The following is a 23,951-nucleotide window of genomic DNA, read 5'->3' as shown; positions in this document are numbered from 1 at the left end:
TCGCTTGCGTCACATATACCAAATTCGGTATTACAGTAGACGAATGGATGAGGAAGTACCTGACTGGTGCAAACATGAGATGCGTGTCATGTAAAACCACTGCTACATGCCACGCTCATGATGCGCTGGTGGCCGTTTCGCTAGCTTCACATGTATGAAACTCGGTATTACGCGATACCAACAGACGACATAGGTAAATGACAAATCCACGTGATAATCACGGCATGCGCGTCTTGTAACAACACGACTACATGTCACATTGATGATGCGCTCGCGGCCGTTTCGCTAGCTTCACATATGCCAAATTAGGTATTATGTGACGCCAATGAATGACGTAGGTATGTGACTGGTGCAAACATGGTAGTCATAAGATGCGTGTCAAGTGAGAACATGACTACATGCCGCAGTCAAGGGGCAAATACATTTCGACGGGACGCGGTGCGCGTGCTCGCCGGCGTTCATTTCGTCGCGTCCCGCCGGCGTTGCCACGGCAGCCGCCGGTCCTGCATATTACTCCCAGGCGCACGCCGCGTTTCATTGCTTTGACGCATGCAATTTTAAGCGCGTCCGGCGTCCCTCCGTCACCAAAAAAGGGAAACGCAATGTTGTCTGGGTAACGCATCGGTGCGAAATGCAGCATGTCGTATTTCGCGCCTCTTGCAGTGGGGCCGCGCTGATGTACTCTGGTCGCGCCTGGCGTCAGTCTATAAAATTCTCGCGTTTTGCTACCGTAGCATAGCTGTACCCAGCGTGCGCGCGCGTTAACGCTACACTGTAGTATATTGGGCGCTTCATGATGTGGTCTTGACCGTTTTGCTATCTCCACATATACCAAATTTGGTGTTACGTGACGTCAAAGGATGACGAAATTTATGACTGGTGCACACATGATAAGCCTGACACGCGTGTCAAGTAAAAACATGACAACACACAACGCTCATAGCGTGCTCACAGCCGTTTTGCTGGCTCCATATATATATACTAAGTTTGGTATCACGCAACTTGAATAGATGACGAAGGTAAACGACTCATCAAAACATGATAATCATGACACGGAAATTATGTACCGCATCATTTACCCCCACTTCGTAACGTTGTGCTGATTTTAGTGACATATTGCTACGAAGCTGACATATCAGCGGTCAGAAGACGACAACAAAGAAGTGGTCTGTCGGTTGTGCGTTCTGTCCTCTATCTTAGCCGAAGCTATACGCATCAGTAGAAATATAGATTCTGAATAGACACGCCTCGTGGCAGTTTCACATAACATCTTTGTGGCGGAGGTGCGGGGTACTTCTCTGCCTCTATCACGAAGCTCCGCAACAACCGCATTATCGTAGGTCCAACAATGTCACAAGTTGAACAACCATCGTCTTCACCACCTTCCCCTTCCTTGACTTCTATGTACGTCGTTCTACCTCCTAATCGTGATCCCGGTGTATTTTCTGGTCAGGATGATGTTGACGTCGACAAATTGATCAACCGGTACGAACGAGTCCGCGCAAGCTATCGGTGGGACCCTACTATTATTCTTACCAATGTGCTTTTTTACCTCAATGGCCCACCGCGGGTGTGGTTAAAGACGCACGAAGCGGGTATTACAAGCTTGGACTTCTTTAAAGAGAAGATCCGCGATGTTTTTGGCGACACCATCGGGCGAAAGATCGCAGCGCGTCATTAACTGGTGGCTCGTGCACAGACGTCGACGGAGTCGTACGTCGCGTACATTCACGACTTCGTCGCACTTTGCCGCCAGATTGACGTGCACACGAGTGAGTCTGAGAAAGTTGCCCATGTGCTGAAAGGCATAGCAGATGATGCCTTGAATCCTTTAGTGTACAACAATGCTGCTACCGTCGACGCCATCATTGAAGAGCGCCGGCGGTTCGAAGAAGCCAAGAGCCACCGTATTACTCAGCGATTCACCCGGCTGCCCAACAAGGCCGCAACCTCATCGTGTGAAGCCGCCCACCAGTCCCCCACGTATGACAACTTCACGCGCATTGTTCATCGGGAAATGGAAGCCGCCTGTCCGGATCTTCTTCAGCCACCCGTTTTCGCAACGCTCGCCTCTGACCCACAACAGTCGTCAGTGGCATCAATACATCCTGTGGTGAGGCAGGAGTTTGCGAACTTCGGCCTTCTATTAGCATGTCCCTTGACTCGCCCTGAAGTCTCGTCTTACACCCCAGGGCACGCTCGCCGTCTGCGTCCAACAGTACCTTTCCGTAAGCCTTCGGAATGGCGAACACCCGACGACCGGTCTATTTGTTTTTCTCGCGACCAGCCTGGGCATGTTTCTCGCTATTGCCACCGCCTTTGGTCAAACCAACCGTGTCAGACCTTCTCTACTTCTGTGGACATACACCCGACGACCCCTCTACGTTCAGCCGCCGCACCCTTCAATTTCTATTCGTCGTCATCTTACAAGTCTTTCACTGACGCCCATTTGCCCGGTCGCTGCTACACTGACACCCCTTTGTCCGGTCGCCACAGCTTCCGCTCCTCGTCGCCGCTTCGTCGCCTATTCCGCTCTCCGCCGCCTTGGCGCTTTTCCTCGCCGAGCTTCTTTAGATGATCGCAGAAGGAAAAATAGATATTGCAGCTTACAGAGGTGAAGCTGCAGTACCAACGACGGCCGAAAATCCTATACTGACGCTTCCCACGCACCACAGCCTACTTGAAGTTAAGTCGGCCATGTTCCTGTGACCACCCTTATCGACAACGGTGCGCACCTGTCTATTATGAGCGCTTCTCTACGCCGCCGCTTGCAAAAGATTATGACGCCGTTTACGACGTAGGCAATACGTGTTGCCGATGGCGGTATTGTACCAGTAATCGAAATGTGTACTGCTCGTGTCAGCATTGCCGGCTGCCACACCATGGACTTTTGGCCGTGCTAGCTTGTTGCCCTCATGACCTCATACTTGGCCTTGATTTCCTTTTGACACACTCGGCCTTAATTGACTTTTCGTCTGGTACCCTCAGCCTCTATCTTCCAAACATTGTAGACTACTCTGCAAAGCCCACCAGCCGCTTGAGTACTACCACTTTCGTTCGCCTTCCACCTCGTGCCGTCACGTGCGTGCCTTTGTCATCGACCCCTCCCGTTCGTGACGGTGACTATATTGTTGCACCGATTATTCACGTTCGGCTGACGCGCAGTGTTACTGTGCCCCATACCATCCTGACCATAGTGGATAACTGTGTGTTCCTTCCCCTCGTTAACTTTGGTTTCACCCCTCAAGCGTTGCCCTACCAGATTTCTCTTGCCCAGCTAACTGCCATAACAGAGGACGATGTCAGTGTTGTCGCTGTATCTGCTCCTGATCGAAGCGCAGTCTCACAGTCACCCAGCTCAGATGATGCTATTTTTTGAAACATGATTGGATCGGAGCTTTCGCCTCACCAGGCCGACGCTCTCTGCGAGGTTTTAACCCCATACAATGACATTTTCCACACCGACGATCGTGCCTTGCGCCAGACTAAAATTGTCACCCACCGAATCAACAATGGTGACTTTGCGTCTATTCACCGTCGGCCGTACCACGTGTCAGCGTCCGAGCGAAAAGGGATTCAAAAAGAAGTGGCCAAAATGCTTAGGAAAAACGTAGTTGAACCATGATAAAGCCTCTGGGCATCTCCCGTGGTGTTAGTAAAGAAGAAAAACGGCTGATGGCGTTTACTCGTTGATTATCGCCATTTCAACAAAATTACCAAAAAAGACGTGTACCCTCTACCACGCAGTGGCGATGCCCTCGATTGCCTTCATGGCACCACCTTCTTTTAACCTCTCGACCTCTGATCTGGCTACTGGCAAATTGCTGTAGATGACATCGACCGAGAAAAGACTGCGTTCGTTACCCCTGATGGTCTTTATGAATTCAAGATCACACCCTTCGGTCTCTGCAACGCTCCAGCGACCTTCGAGAGAATGATGGACATGCTCCTACAAGAATTTATATGGTCGACATGTTTGTATTACCTAGACGACGTGATCATTTTCTCACCTACCTTCACAACTCACCTTGAACGGCTTTCGTTCCTTCTATTCATAGTTTGACGGGCCGGCCTGCAGCTCAATTCCTCCAAGTGCCACTTCGGTCCTCGTCAGATTACCATTTTGAGTCACCTTGTTGACGCTGCTGGCGTACGGCCAGACCCGGTGAAAGTACGCGCTGCAGCAAACTTCCGAGTTCCGCGTTCTGCCCATGATGTTCGCAGTTTCGTGGGACTCTGCTTCTACTTCCACTGATTCGTGAAAAACTTTGCGGCACTCGCACGGCGACTCATCGACCTTCTCAAACAAGACGTCCTATTTCGTTAGGGCCCTCTTCAAGCTGACGCCTTCTCGCAGCTAATCACCGATCTAACGACACCTCCTATTCTTGCAAATTTTGACCCCGATGCTCCTACAGAAGTGCGAAAAGACGCGAGCGCTCACGGAATTAGGGCAGTTTGGCGCAAATTCACTGGGACAACGACGACCGTGTAATTGCGTATGCAAGCTGTCTGCTTTCAAAGTCTGAACGCAATTACTCTATAAGATAACGGGAATCTCTCGCCCTTGTATGGCTGGTTTTGAAAATGCGTCCTCACTTGTGTGGCCACCCTTTCCGAGTCATCACAGATCATCACGCTTTGTGTTGGCTTTCTTCTCTGAATGACCCCACTGGACAACTTGGCCGTTGGGCGTTACGCCTAAAGGAGTATTCCTACTCGGTTGCTTATAAGTCTGGACGTCTCTATTTGGACGCCGATTGCTTATCCCGCTACCCTGTTGATCAACCTAATGAATCAGACATCGAGCCTAGGCTCAGTGCCATGTCAAGTCCCAGTTTCTTCCGATCGGTGATGAACAATGTCGTGATGCTTCCCTGCGACAACTTATTGACCGTCTCGAATCTGCTCCGAACGATGCGTCACTTCGCATGTACGTCCTCCTGAATGCCACGCTGTACCGTCGTAGCCTCCAGCCACATGGCCCGGAGCTCCTTCTTGTCGTGCCGAAACATTTGCGTTCGACCGTCTTGCAAGATCTTCACGATGAACAAACTGCTGGTCATCAGGGTGTATCTCGGACGTACGACCACGTGCGTCAGCGCTTCTTTTGGCGCGGTCTCGCCAGGTCCGTTCACTGTTACGTGTCCTCCTGTGATAAATGCCAACGTAGGAAGCAAACTGCTGCACCCCTGGCTGGACTTTTTGAATCGATCTCCATTCCAACCGAGCCTTTCTTCCGTGATGATATAGATCTTCTTGTACTTTTTCCTGAGTCGAAATCGGGCAACAAGTGGGTCGCTGTTGCCATAGACTACGCGACTAGGTATGCCATCGCTAGAGAGCTCCCCACCAGCACCGCTACTGATGATGCGGGCTTTTTGCTCCATAATGTCATCCTACACCATGGCACTTCTCGCCCATTACTCACGGATCGCAGCCGCGCCTTTTTGTCGCGAGTAATCGACGCTCTTCTGCGCTCTTCCTCGACGCAGCATAAGTTGACCATTCCCACCATCCTCAATAAATGGCCTTACCGAACGCCTAAATCGCACCCTCACGGACATGCTCGCAATGTATGTGTCCTCCGACCATCATGACTAGATTCTGGCACTACCTCACGTGACCTTCGCGTACAATTCTTCGCCCAACGGCACCCTTTTGTTTGCTCTATGGCCGTGATTCCACGTTATCACTCGACACCCTACTTCCAACCACTACAACGCCGTCAAACGAACCCGCACGCGACGCTATTGCTCGTGCCGACCACGCACGTCTGATTACCCGCTCTAGACTTCAGGTTTCGCAAGCCACCTAAAAAGCCATCTATGACAGCCGGCATGTTGACGTTTACTTCTCATCCGGTTCTCTTCTTCTGCTGTGGTGCCCAGTTCGTCGAGTTGGCTTATCAGAGAAGTTGTTGTCGAACGACATGGGTCCTTACCGTATCATCCGCTAGGTAAACGACGTCACTTATGAGATCATTCCTGCTTCTGAGACCACCAGCCTGCCTTCAACTACACCCAGTGATGTTGTGCACGTCAGCAGGCTAAAAACTTACCACCTGCCTACTGAAGACCGTATTTAATGTGCCCCGAGACGGCGCTTTTACCACCGGAGGGGGGGGGGGGGGAAATGCTACGTAGCTGCAGATATCAGCGGTCAGAAGACGACAACGAGGAAGTGGTCTGTTGGTTGTGCGCGTTGTCCTCCTTCTTAAGCGACCCTATACGCATCAGTGTCAATATAGATTCTGAGTAGACACGTCTCGTGTCAATTTTATGTAATAATATGAACATTTCTCATTCGTGCTTTGCATATCATCGTTTCCAACTGTACGTGGGATTTTCCAATGGTTTTCTTTAAATGCGCGGCTTTTTCAGTGTGATCGGACGTGCACGTGTGGGCAAGTCACGGCCTTACGCGGCGATCTCTGTAACGACTGAGTGCGCCATGTTCAAGTATGCCAATGAATGATAGATGGACTTACAACTAGCGATTTTTCAGCGTCTTGCGTCATTCTACGAGAGAAGAGTAAGCAATTTTAGCTCACTTTGATCAATTTGAGCAATTTCTATGCCACGTGCAGCGGTCTATAATTTGACTTGCGTGTTTTCGGGACCTTCTACTGCCGATACAGCAGCGTTTTCTGACCGCTCAAAAAGTGTTGGAGGGCCCTTTTAATGCTTTCATTATCTGGTAAGTGTCAGCCTTGTCACAGCCTGAGCACGTAAACGCTGTCTCGCTATACTGAAGCACGCTGTCCACAACGAACGTTTGCGGCACAATGACATTCTTACCTCAAGCCTAGCTATCACAATGAGACTACACTAAAAACTTCTATTACAGTAACTAAAGCATGGGCAAGCATGTTTACTCTGTATAACAAGGGTCGGGAGCTCATTAAATCACCATGGTAATGCAATACTACAGCGAGTGGCCGAGAACAGTGGCGACAATACAGGTACTCTGTGTATATACCATCAACTTGAAGAGTCCTCATGTTTGGATGTCGAAATATGTCAGATTATGGGACCACTGCGTTCTACGAGTCGCAATACAGACGTGTTTTCCTTTTTGCTAAGTACAAATGTCTTTAGTGCTGCATTTTATATTACATTTGTAAAGAAAGCACTTTTCTCTGTACTTCGTTACACAAAACATTCTTTCAAATATATTGACCCATATAGAGTAAAATCGGATCGATGCACTGCGAGAGTACTAAATACAAACTATCACTCACGTATAGATGCAGTTCAGTATCTTATCAGTATAGGCACAGTTACAATCAAAACTTCCAACAGTCGTTGGTAAAAACTGCAGAGCATCAAAACTACTGAATCAGGGTTTTTGTTACTTTACGTTCAGTTTGGTAAATACCATTGGAAATATTAGGCTGATTGCGGTGACGTTTTGAAGTTATGCTATTTGAAATAGCCACTGTTTACCGATAGACATCTTCTTTTAAACCTGCACAATAAATCGCACTAATTATATGTCAAACAGTGATGAAAAAACTTCAAGAGTTTAGGTAGGAATAGGTTAGCCCAAAAACAAAAACCGTCCACCGAATATAACACTACAACTCTACGAGGCACCATACCACGCATTTTATTACTCTCAAATCGATTGCGCGAACTTGTATAGAAGCCTAATAGGTAGCCTAGAAAAGAACAGATATTCAAGAGTCGCTCATTGCAGAAGCGTAGCTTCAGTGATTCTCTGGTGGAATTTTTCATATCAAGGCTGCCCTGGCCTTGCAGGGTATTTCTAACGTGCAAGTTAGAAGGGTTGCAAGATACTAAATGATATGGTTTAAGGCTTTTGAGGTATATTGCCTAACTATTGATGTATTGTGGAAAACGAAGCTATGGAGTCAGTAGATTACGGCTTATACTTTCATAATGTATTCTACGATACGTATATAAATATATCTACTAAGTTTCGTCTGATCTACGAGATCTTATTACACTCGGGTTGCATAGGTACATTTGTTATTGCAAGAGCTTGCCCGCCTTCATGCACAATAGCCATCTTCAGGCCGCACTTACTAATATAGCTAACAAAAAGGAACATTTTCAATAACTTATACAGTAATTTCCATCCCTTTACCAAGTTCGGCTCACACTAACGCTGTGTCTATCTCCCGGTCACCGGGATAAATGTTCCAAAAAGTTTCTCCAGGCAGTCACCTCCCTTTGGCTCTCATATGCCACATGACGAACTGTTGGGGCAGACGAAGATAAACTGGCTGCTGCGGAAAAATTTGACAGACATAGCCTAGCGTTCATTATGTTAGGTTAGGTTAGGTCAAGTTCCCTCGGTTACCACGAAAGTACGAGAAAAATATCTCAAACGTTAGTCACGTGACATCACGAGCCAAAGAGAGGCGACTGCCGGGAGAAACTTTTTGAACAAATATTCTGGTCGCTGAAAGATTAGATACACCCTAACAATAAAATGTGGGCACCATTCGCAAACCATTGGAAATGTGCGTGAATATATTGAGAGAGGGGGGATGATTTGGTGCACTGCTCTCATGTATACAAGAAGCAGCGATAGCTTACCGTTTGCGCTGCCAGTCTTGGGTTGACTGCTGAAAGCTGACTGAAGATACCGTGCAAAGCCAGGTCGTATCTCTGCTGAACTCTACATGCTAATACTGTGGACGATGGTATACGATGGAATGAGCAAGGGCGACGTCCAGATACGTTGGTCTTGAAAAGCAAGAATAATAAACACAGCCTGCAAGCGACGACACAAGATGATGATGATGATGTTGATCATCGATACTCTGGCGCACACCCACAAAGGGGGAGCGGCCAAGAACCGGGCGGAAGGATCTTAACCAAAAGGCTTATGGTTTTTCAAGCAACGCAATTTTGGGCTGAAAAAAATATATAGAAAGAAAAGCCGAAAATTGAAACAGGAGTATATCTGAGCAGGGAGCGATGCAGGCTATCAGATGCCATTTGAGACAGAGGTCGTGGTGGGTATAAAATAATATATATATATATATATATATATATATATATAGATATATAGCAGAATAACATGGTAATCGCTTTGTTTCAATTATGTATTCAAATACCACAGAGCAGACGTCCCTGTGGCTATAACCGAATTTATAGCTGCCAAACGACAAAGTTACTGCCACATTTAATTCTAATCCCAATTTTTCAAGTGGGAATCCCAATTTTTCAATTTTTCAAGTACCAGGTATCTTTTCCGCTGATGAGAATATTGGCGACAGAACAAAAAGAAGTGATCTTTTGTTTCCATTTCTTCGCAAGTCTGACATAAAGGTGACGCCTTTAGACCAACTTTATGCAAATAATAATTCAGTTGCGGAATTCTGCAACGCAATCTTGTAAAAGTAACTTCCAAGTGCCGTGTTGCACACCACTGTCTATTCCAGCGGCATCTTAGACGTGCGAAATCTCGATATTTATCCAATGAGTAGCAGTCGTATTCATGCAAACAGAGGTTTCTACCAGGATAAGGGGACCGCTAAGAGATACTGTGGCAAGTGCATCCGCCATCTCATTCAGATATATGCCACGACGGCCTGGTACCCATAAGAGCTGCAGTTTTTTTTAAGTTTGTCGGTATGAGTTGCCGAAACATGTGCATAAGTGTTAAGTTGGCTCCTGAAGAGAGAGCAGCACATACTGAAAAAGAGTCTGTAATTACGACTGCTTCTGATTCACCCAAAAGAAGTTTCCGTAGTGCCAGTACACTAGAAAAGAATTCTGCTATGAATATTGGTGTGTATTCTGGGACTCCAACCGAAAAAGACCAGTCAAGAGAACGTGAGAAGATGCCTGCCCCAGCCTTTTCATTTAATACAGATGCATCAGTCGCAATTATGTTGTTCATGTTCACGTGTGCCAAGTAATCCTGTAGCCGATCATTTAAATATTGAAATGGCATTTGCTTTGCGTTAGAGGGAAAAATATTCTCAAATTTTATCTTAAGATCTAAATTAACGTTTCTTGTTGAGGAAATATGTTTGGTTTTGACGTTCAGTGGTTCTAGCAGCGCTTGAACGAGCAAGATCTGTGGGCAGTGGAATCGCGACCACCAAGTTTCAAAAAATAAGCTTGGTTCTTTAATGAAAGCATAAAACGATGCACTCTGGGGCACAGTGTATAGTTTTAAAAATGTTTGGTTAGTAAGCATTTTGAATCTATCAGACACGCTTCCATGTATAGCACATTGTTAGCAACAAACTTGGGCAGTCTAAGGCACAGTCGTAAAGCCTCCCTTTTTAATAATATCAGCGGTCTCATTTTATATGTTGCACTGCCCGAAAATAAGACACAGCCGAATTCTATGATAGGACGAATCTACATTTTATAGACCATTACCAATGTATTTCTTCGCAACCCCCTTTTTATTTTGCTGAGCTTTCGTAACCACCCTATGGCTCGTGTTGCTTTGGACGCAATGAGATCGATGTGGCTTTTCCAATTTAACGAGCTGTTATATATGATGCCTAAGTATTTAAGTGAATCCACCTGGGGAATCTCCTCTGTGCCATACATCAAGGAGATGTTGACAAGATCCCTGAACGAGAACGCTAGAAGCGCGCTTTTGTTTACGTTTAGAGACATTCCAATTTTTTTCAAGCCATTCGTCTATTATGTTTAGGTAATTTAGTAATGTCTGATAAAGTAATTGCACATCACTGTTTGTTTCAAAGAAAACAATGTCATCTGCATACACATATAAATGAATATCGATATATGTTGGAATCGAACTGAGGAAGATGTTAAACAACACCGGTGAGAGCACTGCCCCCTGTACGCCACGGTATTGTCGATATCTGTTAGAAAAACAACCCCTTTGAAAGCAATAAAACTCTTTCTCTCTTAAAAACTCTGCTCCCCATGCTGTCATGTAGTTTGGTCTGTGTGACATTTCCATCTGCTCTATTAGTATTTTGTGCTCCACTTTGTCATACGTCTTGGCCAAATCCAGAGTAACTAATGCAGAATACTCTCTTCCACGTCTAGCCAACTGTATACGACTCTCCATATCCGCGTAGAGCATCCCAATTTAAAGCCAATTTCACTAGGGTTCAGTATTGATTTCTCCTCAATGTATTTTATTACACGTGTATTCAAAATGCTTTCAATTAGTTTAACCAAATTAGATGTAAGAGAAATCGGCCTCACATTTTCAAGTGTATGCCTAAGTCCCTGTTTTTAAGTATCGAAATTATTTTGGAAAGTTTCCAATCCGCCGGAGTCCAAGAATTTTCCAAAGAGTAATTAACCACATTACAGAGTTCATGTGGGGAAATTTCATGTAGTACTTTTATCAATACTGAGGTTACTTCATCTGGTCCAGATGCTGTAGGAGGTAAGTGCCTCACTAAACCCACTAGTTCCCCTAATGTCACCTCACTGAACTCCTCCCCTGCAATTGGCTTTACTATGTGTCTTCGCATTGTTTATCTGAATCTTTCTTGTAATCCTTTAGCAACGTTTTCTAATATTTCAGTGAGTTCTCTAGGCGATAGAATTGAACAAATAATATTGTCTGATGGTGGCATCATTTTTCTGGAACGCAAAAACCTAAAAAGCGCTTTTCTGTTGTGTGGTTTTGAAAAATAGCTGAATTTGTTAGTGTCATAGTCATCTTTTGCTTTGCGTACTGTACGTTTAAAATCTGCTGCCACGTATTTATAGTCACACCAGTTTTTGGGCATTGGTTGTGGATAAGTTGCTTCCACGCCACTTTTTGTTTTTTATACCCCCTCATACAATCATCGTTCCACCATGGGGTAAACGACCCGCCTGTGCCTGAAGTTATTGAAAAAGTTGACTTTTTTATCGCTCTTCTGAATACCGCACACAGACTCATAGCCCTAACGTCTTCCTGCATGTCCTTGCGAAGAACCAAATTAGACATTAGGTCTTTTAGTAAACTCTCATAATTTACAAACGAGCCAATTTTATCAGTTAAAAATATCCCGGGAAAGTTAATATCGAAGCTAATAGGAAGGTAATCACAGTTTGTTGCGCAATGGAATGTTTTCTATGACGAAATGTTTAGTGAGGAGCTGGAAAATGTCAGATCTATCGCCGACATTGATTGTCTCCTAATAAACGTAAGAGTGGGGAAATTTACACAAGATAAGTTATAATCAACAGTTCATTCCCACAAGAGCCTTCCATTTACATCAGTCTTGAAACCCCAAGACACGTGGTGTGAATTAAAGTCACCAGTTAATATTACATCCTTCCTGCGGGAAGCTAACACTGCATCTAAGCATCTTATGTCCTGTACTCCTACCGGAAAGTATGCGTTAACAAAAGAAAAAGGGGAACAGCCTGGCAGAGACACAAGAAGAAGAGCTTCGAAGGCCACAAATGCAACGTCGTCGACGTTTTAATCAAAGTTGATGTTGATGACCTTAATCACACAGAGGAATGGGCCTAAAAACGGCTGACAGGATGCCTAATGTAACGACATGGGAAACTGAAGCCAGTCTTGAAAATTAGTTTAGAGATAATACTTGTAATAAATGAAAATCCTAACTGAGCAAGCGTCAGCAGACAATCTATACTTCACGATTGAAATAACGACAAATCACAAAACTGGAATATCAATTGGTTAGGATAGAATAACGCGGCAATATTTCAGGTCGCTTTGATGTGTATAAAAATGGCAAAGCAGACACTTCTGTGGCAGTAACATAACGAAGCGTCGCCAATTGATAAAACTGCTGAAACATTACCTCGTAACCTAACTTGTAAAATGGGGCTCCAAAAATGTTTTTTCTCTGATAAAAATAGCGGCGGCAGGATAACAAGAAATATTTGGTTGTTACAATTTCATTACGAAGGATGCGCAACGGGGACGTCTTGGGTAAAGCTCTTTTTAAATAATAATTCAGTGTGCAACTGTTCAGCGTAATCTGATAAGCACGAACTACTAAGTTGGTTAGGTGGTTGAATCGCGGTGGCAGGGCTAAACCCACTACGCGTGATTTTTCAGCTCAACCGCACAATTCAAACCAAGAACAGCAGCTCTGGAATCCAGGCTCTTTTAATTGCAAGGCTTTTTAAACACCGCCATGCTGATGAGATAGACTCTTTCCTTTTCCGCGCTAGCTGTCATGACATCACAAGAGTCAATTTTGACGTCGTAGTAATCGGCCACCACCACCGCCCATGTCGACAGCCTCTTTCGCGCGAAATAAAGAAAACAAAAAACGAGACAAATACTAAACACCCAGAATAGAATGCAAAACAAGCCTGGGCCCGCTGCCTCGAAGCCCAGCTTTCAACCACAGATCTTCTGTTGCTTTTTATTGCCTAGTATAAGAGATACAAATTGATCAATTCTCACAAATATGTTATTGGCACGCTGATGCATTGCTGCGCAGTGTATAAAACTTTTTTTTCGTGTTGGTAAGCATGTCAGGCGTAGTGACGTAGTCTGGCGTATAGGGCTTTTCTGTGAAATGTCCCTGATTTGCGCAACACTGTCAATGAAGATATCTCTCAAAGATTTCACAAGCACATTTACATAGTGTACCTGCCATCACGTTTCCCATACTCCGTGGAGAGCCAGGGTCATTATGATGTAATTTGTGCTTCCTGAGGGTACCAAGCTTACGCCATAAAGATACGAGGCAGTTCCATTTGTACAGTGCGCTGCAGCTGGTCCCAGTAAAATATCGCATTTCAGCAGTCTATAAAGCCATGCTCTATAATTTTTTTGCTTTATTTAAGGGCAATTGGTCTTCTCAGGGTTAAAGACGCCTTCAAAAACGATACTTTTTCGCAAGGTGAGTTTTGACGATTGAAATAACGACAAGTCACAAAACAAGATTTTGAATAGATTAGGGTTATACACGACAGCAATTTTGGTCTGCGGGCTGTGTTTGGGAGCGTCTTTTGTCTTGTCGTTTACATATGTATTGTGCAAAGACACAAAGAGTCCACTGGTGATCTTTTGAAGACTAAGCAAGCACCTTGTCGTGCTCACAGTCTTTCGTTGGCCCATTCTGTAGTCACATTTGAGGCACACACTGTGACATCGACTAAACTTGCCCACCTCCACCTATTTTTCAGCCATACTTCCTGCTCAGTTGTAGTCCCTATCTGACTAAGTGGTGCATCCCACGCCATAATTCACAGTTACGAGCGACAGGAGTGGTGAGCAAAATAGGGAAGTGAAGAAAAGACTTCCGTGGATGCTTTAAATGCCTATTCAGACGCTGCGAGAGCCTCGGTAAGAGCATTGTTAACGCCCCCAAGATTGCCCGCTTCTTCGTCATTTGAAGAAAAGACGTGGGGCAAATTTTTGCTCAGCCGCAGATCTCCTCAAGACACACCAACAACAGGTTTGACGATTCGTTTCGCTCTTGTTTTTGTCTGTCATGATGTTACACTACGTTGAAACACTGTCTTTTTGAGGCGTTGTCGTCGACGTTGGCTTAGTGTGACCACAGCGCCTGACAACTTCATCGGTGAGTGACTCGTCGGTCGATGGTTTGCGCCTGCTTCGTGTCTTCGTCGAGGTCATGTCAGTATCGTGTCACTCTTGTGTAAACGTGCCTTTTGCGTACATTAATACAGAAATTTTTGTTTGTATATCTATTTTTGACTCTGTCTTTACGTATGTCGGTCTGTCGCACGAACCAGTCACTAGGTCAGAGTTTACGCAATTGCTGAACGCAAAGCCATTATGAACTGGTGGCTGCCGTCATGAGGGCAGCCACCAGTTCAAAAGTATGCATACTTGTGAACAAACATTTCGTAGCTGACATCAATGGTATTATCCGAACCTTTTTAAATGCAAATGACTTCTAAGATATGTTTCAAAGTTTAGCTTCGTAAAAAATTATGCACAAGACAGAAGACGTTATCAAAAACATATATCTGTTTATATTTACATTTTCTTCTTCTCAACGCATGGCTCATACTCAATCCAGGGGACAGGCCAAGTAGTAGGTGAAGTTTTTCAGTATTTTCTTTAGTGTATTACTCGTATAAGCTAGGCTTAAGCAAATTAACAAATTTCAAGCCTATCACGAGCAGCACGTTTCGACGGTGGAGAATAGATGAATATTCTTTGACGACTTGAAAAGAGACAGATTCCCACAAGGCCTAGGATCTGCATAATTTTTTTTCTTTTTTTTGCTTTGGCTCTGTTCCTTGTATTTCTTTTCAGTATTGATTGTTATATCTTTTTTTCTAGTATTTATCTATCTCTCTGCTTATTTTTGGGGCAGTCGCAAGCTTTACTACTTTTTTTCTTTCTGCTTCTGTATCTCTAAGTTTTTTTATTTTTATCTTATTCGCATATTGGTGCCAAGCCTTCACAACAAGCGGAACAAGGAACTTTTCCTGATTTCTCTTTATATTTATTTTGATATAAAATACATGGCCACTCTATATGGGTTTTGCCACCGCAGTCATGTTCTGTATAACGCTTGCAGCGATAACAGTTTCCCGAGCACTGTATGTTATATGTGCGTTTAAAAGTGCGCAAGACAGAGTTACCAAAGTGACTTAATCAAAGACCAATCACGCATCTCTGTCATTTTTGTCACTCAGATAATGCATGCTGCGAGTAACATTTTCCCGTGTGCTCGTCATGCATTAGCTTATAGCTCAAGGAGCAAAACATCAGAAAACCCGATTTGAAGAAGCATAACAGGACGTGGCGCCAAGGGAAGGGTGAAGGGGCGTTTAGACACCAACAACGCACTCTGAACCAAAGGCAGAGGTTGTGATCGCTGGCGTGCGCACTATCTCGGCAGGCAGAAGCGGATGGTTCGTATAACCCCTTCGTATAAGCATGCACAATGTTTCATTTCACGAGGGTTGCGAAGGCTCTTCGTAGTGCCCCGTCCTCATCATGTCATTGTATGAACCTGATTTTCCGCCCCTTTTCACCCCCTCCTTTAATATAATTGTATGAAGCTGCATTTGCACACCCTTTTCACCCCGTGTCCCTCATACGCACGCCTATGCCCCTACGTGTCTAACTTTAAAGCAAACAAACTTTGCGAAATCAGCTTGTTTCTCTTCAGTGGTACCAGGCTCAAAGACCAGCGTTCCGTAGGACTGCACGAGGCTGGTCCTAAAAGCAAGTGTGATTGTTTCTTAACAGGAAAGTGTTTCATGCCATGGTTCACTACGGCTACGTGACGTATTTCCGTCACGGATATGACGTTGAAAATGTTTAGTAAGATATTGCAAAGAAAGAAGCGAGAAAGATATGTTTCACAGCTGGGCGTCGAACCTTTGACCTCATATCTCTTAGCGCGTGCCTGTAACCACGAAGCCGCCGAGCAGTTATTTCATGGTATTCATAAATGTTTGCGTAATAAAGAGCAAATCAAGCAAACAAAAGTACAATCACATGGGCAGAATGAGTGCTCAAGCGTTACTGACAAACCTTCAATGGCTAACACTACGTGAATTCTTCACATCGAGTCCTTTACATCGTGTTATACAAACAAGAAAGGATTGAGGCCAAACACCTCACCAAGATGAAGTTCCAGGCCAGACTGAAGTATAAGGTGTCCTAAATGTCTTTGAGGTGACTAGCCATTTGAATTAGGTGAGCTTGAATAATTGGGGGGTTCTGCATTGCAGTCTTGCATACGTACCTTGCATAAGCTGAACATACCCTGAGGAAAACATATTATACGGAACTTCATTAGGTGAGGCCGGTCGAAGATAACGTTTGCTGTGGCAATTAATTACGAAACGTTCATTCAGTGCTCGCAGAAGGACACCGCAAAACCGATTGCCATCTTTGCAGCCAACAAAATTGAGTTCAGTCGTTTCCTGCACATTTTACAGACGGAAGTTAACAGATGGAACAAAAATATCTTGTCTTTTTAACTATGTATTTACTGCCAATGTTTACTGTGCAGTAAATACTGTACTGTGCGAAATACTGTGCAGATAGTCTTCAGAAAAGGGAGCTTTAAGCAATGAAACTGCGAGGTTAGCTTACTGCAGGAATCCCCTCAAACACGGGCGTTAGGAGACGTTTGATTAAACAATTAAGTTAGTTAACAATCAACAAGTGTAGCCTGCAAGAATGAACGAATGACCAAATGGGATCGACTCAAAAAAAGAAGAATCGTGACGCTCTTTGCCACAAATAAGGGCGTTTTATTCCTAGCCCTCACTAAATAACTGGCTAGAATATGTTGCCACAACGCAGGGGCTCAAAAGTCGAAGACCATATGAAAGTAGCGAAATTCCAATGAAAACGTTGTATATAAAAACTTGCGATAATCTCAGTAAAGCTTTGTGCTAGGACAGTTATTGCAAGCTTGAGCTCTCCCAAATATTGAAAGTCAATATGGAACAGAAGTCTGACCCTGTCGTCCAAGCTTAAGAAGGCGCTTCTTCCAGTACTGTGCACTCAATCCATACGCATGCAATCGTTCACCGAGGTATGTTGGGGAAGTTTTTGTCCAATTAATTTCGGCAAGCTTATTGAGCGTGCCAACCCACAAGCCAAGCAACAAACCTTAACTTTTAGAGGCTTTTAAAGGAGCTCCTAGTACCACGCCAAACTTTTCAATCGTAGATACCCTTTTTTCGACACTTGGCTTATCTCTACAAAAGCAAGCATCATCGTCTGCATAAGCTAATACTTGAACTTGCCTGTATAATATATTGAAGCTACGAATGCAACTGGACTGTACTATGTTTAAGCACAGTGGTGCTAGACAAAGTACCAAGAGAAGTAGTGATATTGGGCATCCTCGTTTCACAAAAGAACTAATAAAAGCAGACTTGGAGAGTTGACCCATAACAATCAGATGAGTTGAGCATACGTATTACAGATTAACGCCTTTAGGAACAAACTTGCCAACAAAAACAGAAAAAAGGAATGCTGACTACCACGGTTAAAGGCTTTTGCAAAGTCTAATTGTAGCAATGGAAGATGCTTTTACTATATATCATAGTAATGAAGCACTGTACGAGTGACATGTGTATTGTTTTGTAAGGATTGACGCCTATTTCTACGTGTCTGAAGAGGCCCACTGAGGATCGACATACCATATTTCAACCTACTTGATAATACTTTCGGGAAAATTTATTAGTTCAAGTTTGACAGTGATATTGTTCTGTATCTTTCGATGGAGGGAAGTTTTCCTTTTTGCTTGTTTTTGGTATTCATACAGTTTGACCTATGCAGAAACTTCATGGGAGTGTATGCTTGTCAAAACTTGCTTGAAAGATAGCCAGTAATATATGAGAAAGCATTATTCCAAGGCTGTGTAAAATTCGCTTGAGATGTCATCAGAGCCAGATCTTTACAAAAAAAGCAAGCTGTCAATTGTCTGCAACAATTCGTGTGTAGTAATGGGTCAACTAATGACTGCCGAATCATTGCCCTTCAACGGGTTTACAAAAGAAAGAAAACTAGTCTTGAGGTAAACGTGAGAATGATGAAAGAGATAGCTGAAGAAACTGTTATAAGACTTTTAGAACGCCAAAGTAGTGCCTCCTGTATCTTTTGTAAGCTCACCATTACAGTATGAAGTGTAGGTCGGTGCTTTGGCTTCGAAATCTGAAACGTGGCCCTGATGCTGCTCGCAGCATCATATCTTTCAAGAGTGCATTTATTTTCAACAATGTCATTGATGCACTTTCTTGGAATTTTGCCTTTTATCTTTGAAGAATTTGAAGACTTCTAAGATGTATCTTTCAGGAACGAAGCTTCTTAGGATGTGGGTCTGTCATTCCCCCATTGTTGTCATAGCTAGCCACTTGTGGCACTTACCCGCTCTAGAGCGGGTATGTGCTACAAAGGGATGCGTGATGGGAGACGGCGGCACTTGGAGTGTTCACTAGATGGACGCATGAACGGATGCATCGATGGACGGACAGACAGTCTAGTAGACGAACGGACTGACGTACGTAGCGGGTATGTGTGACAGGGAATGCGAGATGTGAGATGGGGGTACTCGAAGTGTTCACTAGATGAACGCATGGACGGACGGACAGACAGACTAAAAGACGGATGGACAGATAGACGGACGCGTAGACGTACGGACAGATGGACGCACGAACGGACAGATAGATGGATAGAAGGATTCACGGATGGACGCACAGACAGACGGACGGACGCATGGATGGACGCGCGGATGGTCGCGCGAACTAATAGAAGCAAGGATGAACGGACAGACGGAAGCACGGACGGGCTGACGGAAGCTCCGCCCCGCTCATCATCATTGACTCCATGAATATACTGTGATTGTATCATTCTTTATATTGCCTCATCACCATCTGGACACTATGCACTAATTCCTGATGACAAAGGAGCTTCGCGTTCATTTCGAGAAGGTCCGCTTCGGCTAAAATCGTTTGTGACTATTTTGGCCAATTTGAGCAATAACAATACATTGGTGTGAGAATGACACAGCTTCTGTGCTGCAGGACATTTTACGAGCAACAAGTGATGAGGACACAAAAAATCCGGCCAATGTGAGCATGAGAACTGCCCTGTATTCTTGTATATAGTGTTTTCCTATTCTAGATATTGATTTCCATGAGTTTGGCACTCTATAGAATATAGGATAAAGGCTCGCTACTGCTTCACTCTTTCTACAACGATCATGATATATAGCATCACATACGCATTTGATGTCTCTCATGAGTACCGCGCATATGTCCGAGTAATTTAAATAACGCACTTTTTCGAATAATTCAAGCCGTTTTGCAATCTCCATAAACCCATATACATGCATGATTCGCACGGCGCTGTTTTTTCCGCTATGTCGTAAGGTGACCGAGAGGCCTCAACTGGCAAAAAATCGCAGCATATCCACGTAGAGAGTGATAATGTGTGGGGTGAAGCTTCGAATGGTTTTATCGAATAAACTTGAAGGTTTTATCAGTGATCATTCGTCCATCAGCCCACCTGTCCGTCTCTTTGTCTGTCTGTCTGTGCGTCTGTCTCTCTGTCTGTGTGTCTGTCTGTCTCTACGTGTGTCCTTGTATCTGTATGTCTGTTTGTCTGTATGTCCGTTCATCTGTGTGTGTGTACGTCCATCGGTCTTTCTTTATGTCCGTGCGACTGCGTGCGTGCCTGCCTGCCTGCCTGCCTGTCTGTCTGTCTGTCTGTCTGTCTGTCTGTCTATCTGTCTGTCTGTCTGTCCGTCCATCCGTCTGCATGTCCGCCTGTCTGTATATCTTTTCGTTCGTCCGTCCTTCCATCCATCTAATGAATAATCTAAGAACCACCGTCTCGCATATTTTTGTCATATATTTTCATCATTCACAAATACCTCCATCCAGCGGAAATACCAAACACTAAAGCTAAAGGTCGCTACTACATAGAGAAAACGCACGGCCCACTCCTTAAAGAGCTTTTCCTCGAAAAACACGCCGAATAGGTAAGCTTACATTGTTTATCGAAAATCGTGAATGGCGTGGTATACATGTAAACAAGGAACACTGTCTCTCACAGAGTTGGACAGTAAATACAAAAGGAAACAGTGCTAGTCATTAGATGATTAAAATTACCTGCTGAAATTGTGCAACTTTGTCTCTTGTTTCGTTCAGGCAGACAACAATATTTACACTGGACACCCATTGCACAGTAGATTGTGCCGCGCTGCCCGTTATCTTTCTCACCGCATATGCCCTCAAAAAAATGACCGCAGTTTCCCGAGTGGGAACACTGGTTAGCATGCGGAGCATATAAGTTGAACTGCCATAAATGTGGTTTGTAATTTGCGACATGCGTGTGTGTTATGAGTGAACATGAGTGAATACGAGTGAGCACGCACGCACGTATACTGCGAAAGACGATGTTTATTGATGAGACGCTTTGGGCATTTTGAGCAAGATGACTTTATGGTCCGTAAAGTTAAGGTTGAGTGGGTCTGGTTGCAGCAGTCCAAAGTCAAAATTTGCAAAGACGTGGTCGATGCCCGTCCCGTGAACCATGGTCGGATTATGTTTGCCGTCGGGCGCTGCTCGCTTCAGCGAGTGCCGCGACTCCATGTAGTCGACCACCCAAGCGTCCTTGATGACGTCGACATTGAAGTCGCCAACTATCACGAAGGGTCGTCGTTGCGGTCGTTGTCTCAGGTATTCTTCCACGGCTTCGTCGACGTACGGGCGGCGCACCCTGACACTCTGTTATTTATAGCGAGCGCCGGCCCTGGCCTGCATATGCGCGCGTTAGCATACAGCGGTCGCTCGTAAAACTAAAAGGTCACGTGGCGCGCGAAGGGGAGAAGCGAGCGCAGCACGTGCTTTGTGGGAGGAGGAAGAGATCCACAGATGGCTGGCAGAGGAGGAGGGCAGACTGCGGACGGTGACGGCGCATGACTAGCCCCTCCTATAACATGCTCCGCATGTAAAAGTGCATTGTAAGTACGATTAGCCTTAGCCGAAATAGGATATTTGACAACACAGTGGCGAGAGGTATTTTGCGTTGAATAAAAAGAAATGGCTCCGCGCTTTTATGGTAGGTATCCCTGCATTTAACATTGTTCTCAATATTGTTTTTATTATCTGTGTTTTTGCCTGCGTGTCTGATATTCCAGTTGAGGAAAGCGCGTGCATCCAAATAGCACATACAGAATTATGTTGAAAAGAAAGTGGTGTTTACATTTCAAAGAGGGAAAAAGGTTGCAGTGATAGACACTAAGTTTACCTGAATAACAGTTGGTGAATAATAAAAGCCTGAGTCAAACATTTCAGCAAGTCAACATTTTTGTAAAAGTTGTCACGGATCACAAGTTCAGCGAATTAGCTACCCTTGTCCTTGCTCGCCCACTGTATCAGCAGACACACAAAATAGAGGATGCCTGTTGGTGTTTCAAAAAGTACTCATTTGTAAAAAGGAAATTACACACCAGGGGACAGAGCTCAAAATACACTGAACCTGACATATACTATTGAACATGAACATCTAGAATGCTAGAAACACTAAACAGCTGAGAAGTGCTGTAGATCACGATAGCAATTTTAGAAAAATAGGCAGTGAATAATCATTGAAGTCAAGTTTGAATATCGAAATTCTTTTGCGAGGGATATTTAGAGCATAATGGCTATGTATTTCCTAATATTTCAATATTTGCAAGAAAGTTTGGAGACTTATATACATAGCACAATCTGCTACTACTCAGTAAAAGTACTGAAGCGATTAGTCTAATCAATAGTCATCTGCTTGCCGGGGAGCGCAGACAACAATATTGGCGAATATTGTTGCTCCCGCCTGTTGTGAGGCGTGCACTTTATTACATTTGTGCATGCAAAAAATCACTAGCTTTTTGCAGTTTAGTGGGAGTTGTGCCTTGTTCATGAACCGACTGAGAGGCATGAAAGAAGTGTCAGAACACGGTCTGGAGACTTTCCGAACGGCTACACAAATATGTAGGACCCAAACTGAAGCACCAAGCCAAGCATTGAGACCAATTAAACTGTTCAAGTGGACTGGATATTGCAATAAATTTACAAAATATTCAGTAAAGCGGAACAGCTGACGTTGCGTTTAGTTAACGAGATTATTTATCTTTACTGGAATCGTAGTATTTCCTGCCGATTGCGTATATGTACACTGGCAGCGGAGTTCAGCGTTTATTGTTGCGTATGTAAATCTGCGCAATCAGAATACGCCCCACCGGCACAACTGCCGCATCGTGTTGAGATCTTAACAGACACTGCTTAGTTTTGCATCCGAAGACAGCGCAGTGGTGCCCAGGTGTCAGCAGGGTCCCGTTAATTAGGGAGGTGATCGCCGGGCTAATTCCAAGGGCCGAGGTATCGGCCCTCAAAACCACACCACGAAAGCGTGGACAATTTAGATGTGGTCCTATTTGGCGCGCCAGCGGACGCCGGCTGTGGCCCAAAGAACAAGTCAGAGCCGAGAGTTGATAAACAAACAAAATTATTATCTCAATAAGGGCAGATCAAACCAACACACAAATATGCACACTCCACAATAGTTGCATACAATATGTCACCAATCAAACAACGTACTACACAATACAATCAGCCACACTCGAAACAACGGACACAGACAACAATACGCACTACAATGCAGTCGCATGCATTAAACAACCAAGACACTCAAAGACTAAAGAGATAGAAAACCTATTCAGTCCAAAGTTCTTGGAGCAAAAGTCTGGATGATACTCTTCCGAGAATCACTCACTCAAAGTCCAGCGTTGTGGTCGTTCCACTGCCCCGAAGTTTTTCTTCCAGGAAACCTCGCCGAAGTTTCTCTTCCAGGAAACCTCACGTCTTCAATAGGCCACTCTCCAAGCTTCAAATTTCTTCGCCGGAAACACGTCGGCTTCACACGCGCAGCTGTTGCCACGCGTCCTCGCTCGATAGCGGTAGACACACACCTCTTGCCTGTAGCTTGAGCCTTCACCCCACAGGTGGAAACCCTCTTCTTCTTCTCCTGCTTTGTCTCTGCGAAATCGTAGAGACAACAATTATACAACACTATACATCACATCACAGCACAGATGCTTCGACACTTGTGACACAGGATAACACAACATTAACACAACATATGGCACTCAGCACTGCCAAACACATTCTGATTCGACTTCAGCACTTATTCTGTGTACTTTGAGCGGCGCTTGCGCCCTTTCCTGCGGTGCTCGTTTGATCTCTTCTTGTGTTTCCACGTTCTTTTTCGGCGAGCCATTTCCAACGACGATATCTGAGGCGGCGTTCAGCCATCGTTGTCACTTTCGACACCGTTAACGGAACATAACGTTCAACGGGTTCTGTCTGTTTATTTACCAGCTTGTTCATGTCACGGCATTGGGCTTGGCTGGCCAACTCCGTCACCATTACACTGTCGGTCGGTTGGGGTCGTGCCGACGTACGTCCAGCTGCCCAGCACGTGAACTCATTCAACACGATCGTCTTCTCATTCGCTGTCTCTTGCACCGCGGCTTCACCTTGGGCTCTAGTGAGATC

This window comes from Rhipicephalus microplus, chromosome 1, assembly GCF_043290135.1.
Source record: "Rhipicephalus microplus isolate Deutch F79 chromosome 1, USDA_Rmic, whole genome shotgun sequence".
NCBI classification, from domain to species: domain Eukaryota; kingdom Metazoa; phylum Arthropoda; class Arachnida; order Ixodida; family Ixodidae; genus Rhipicephalus; species Rhipicephalus microplus.
The sequence above is the reverse complement of the archived record's forward strand: the minus strand, read 5'-3'. Positions refer to the sequence as shown.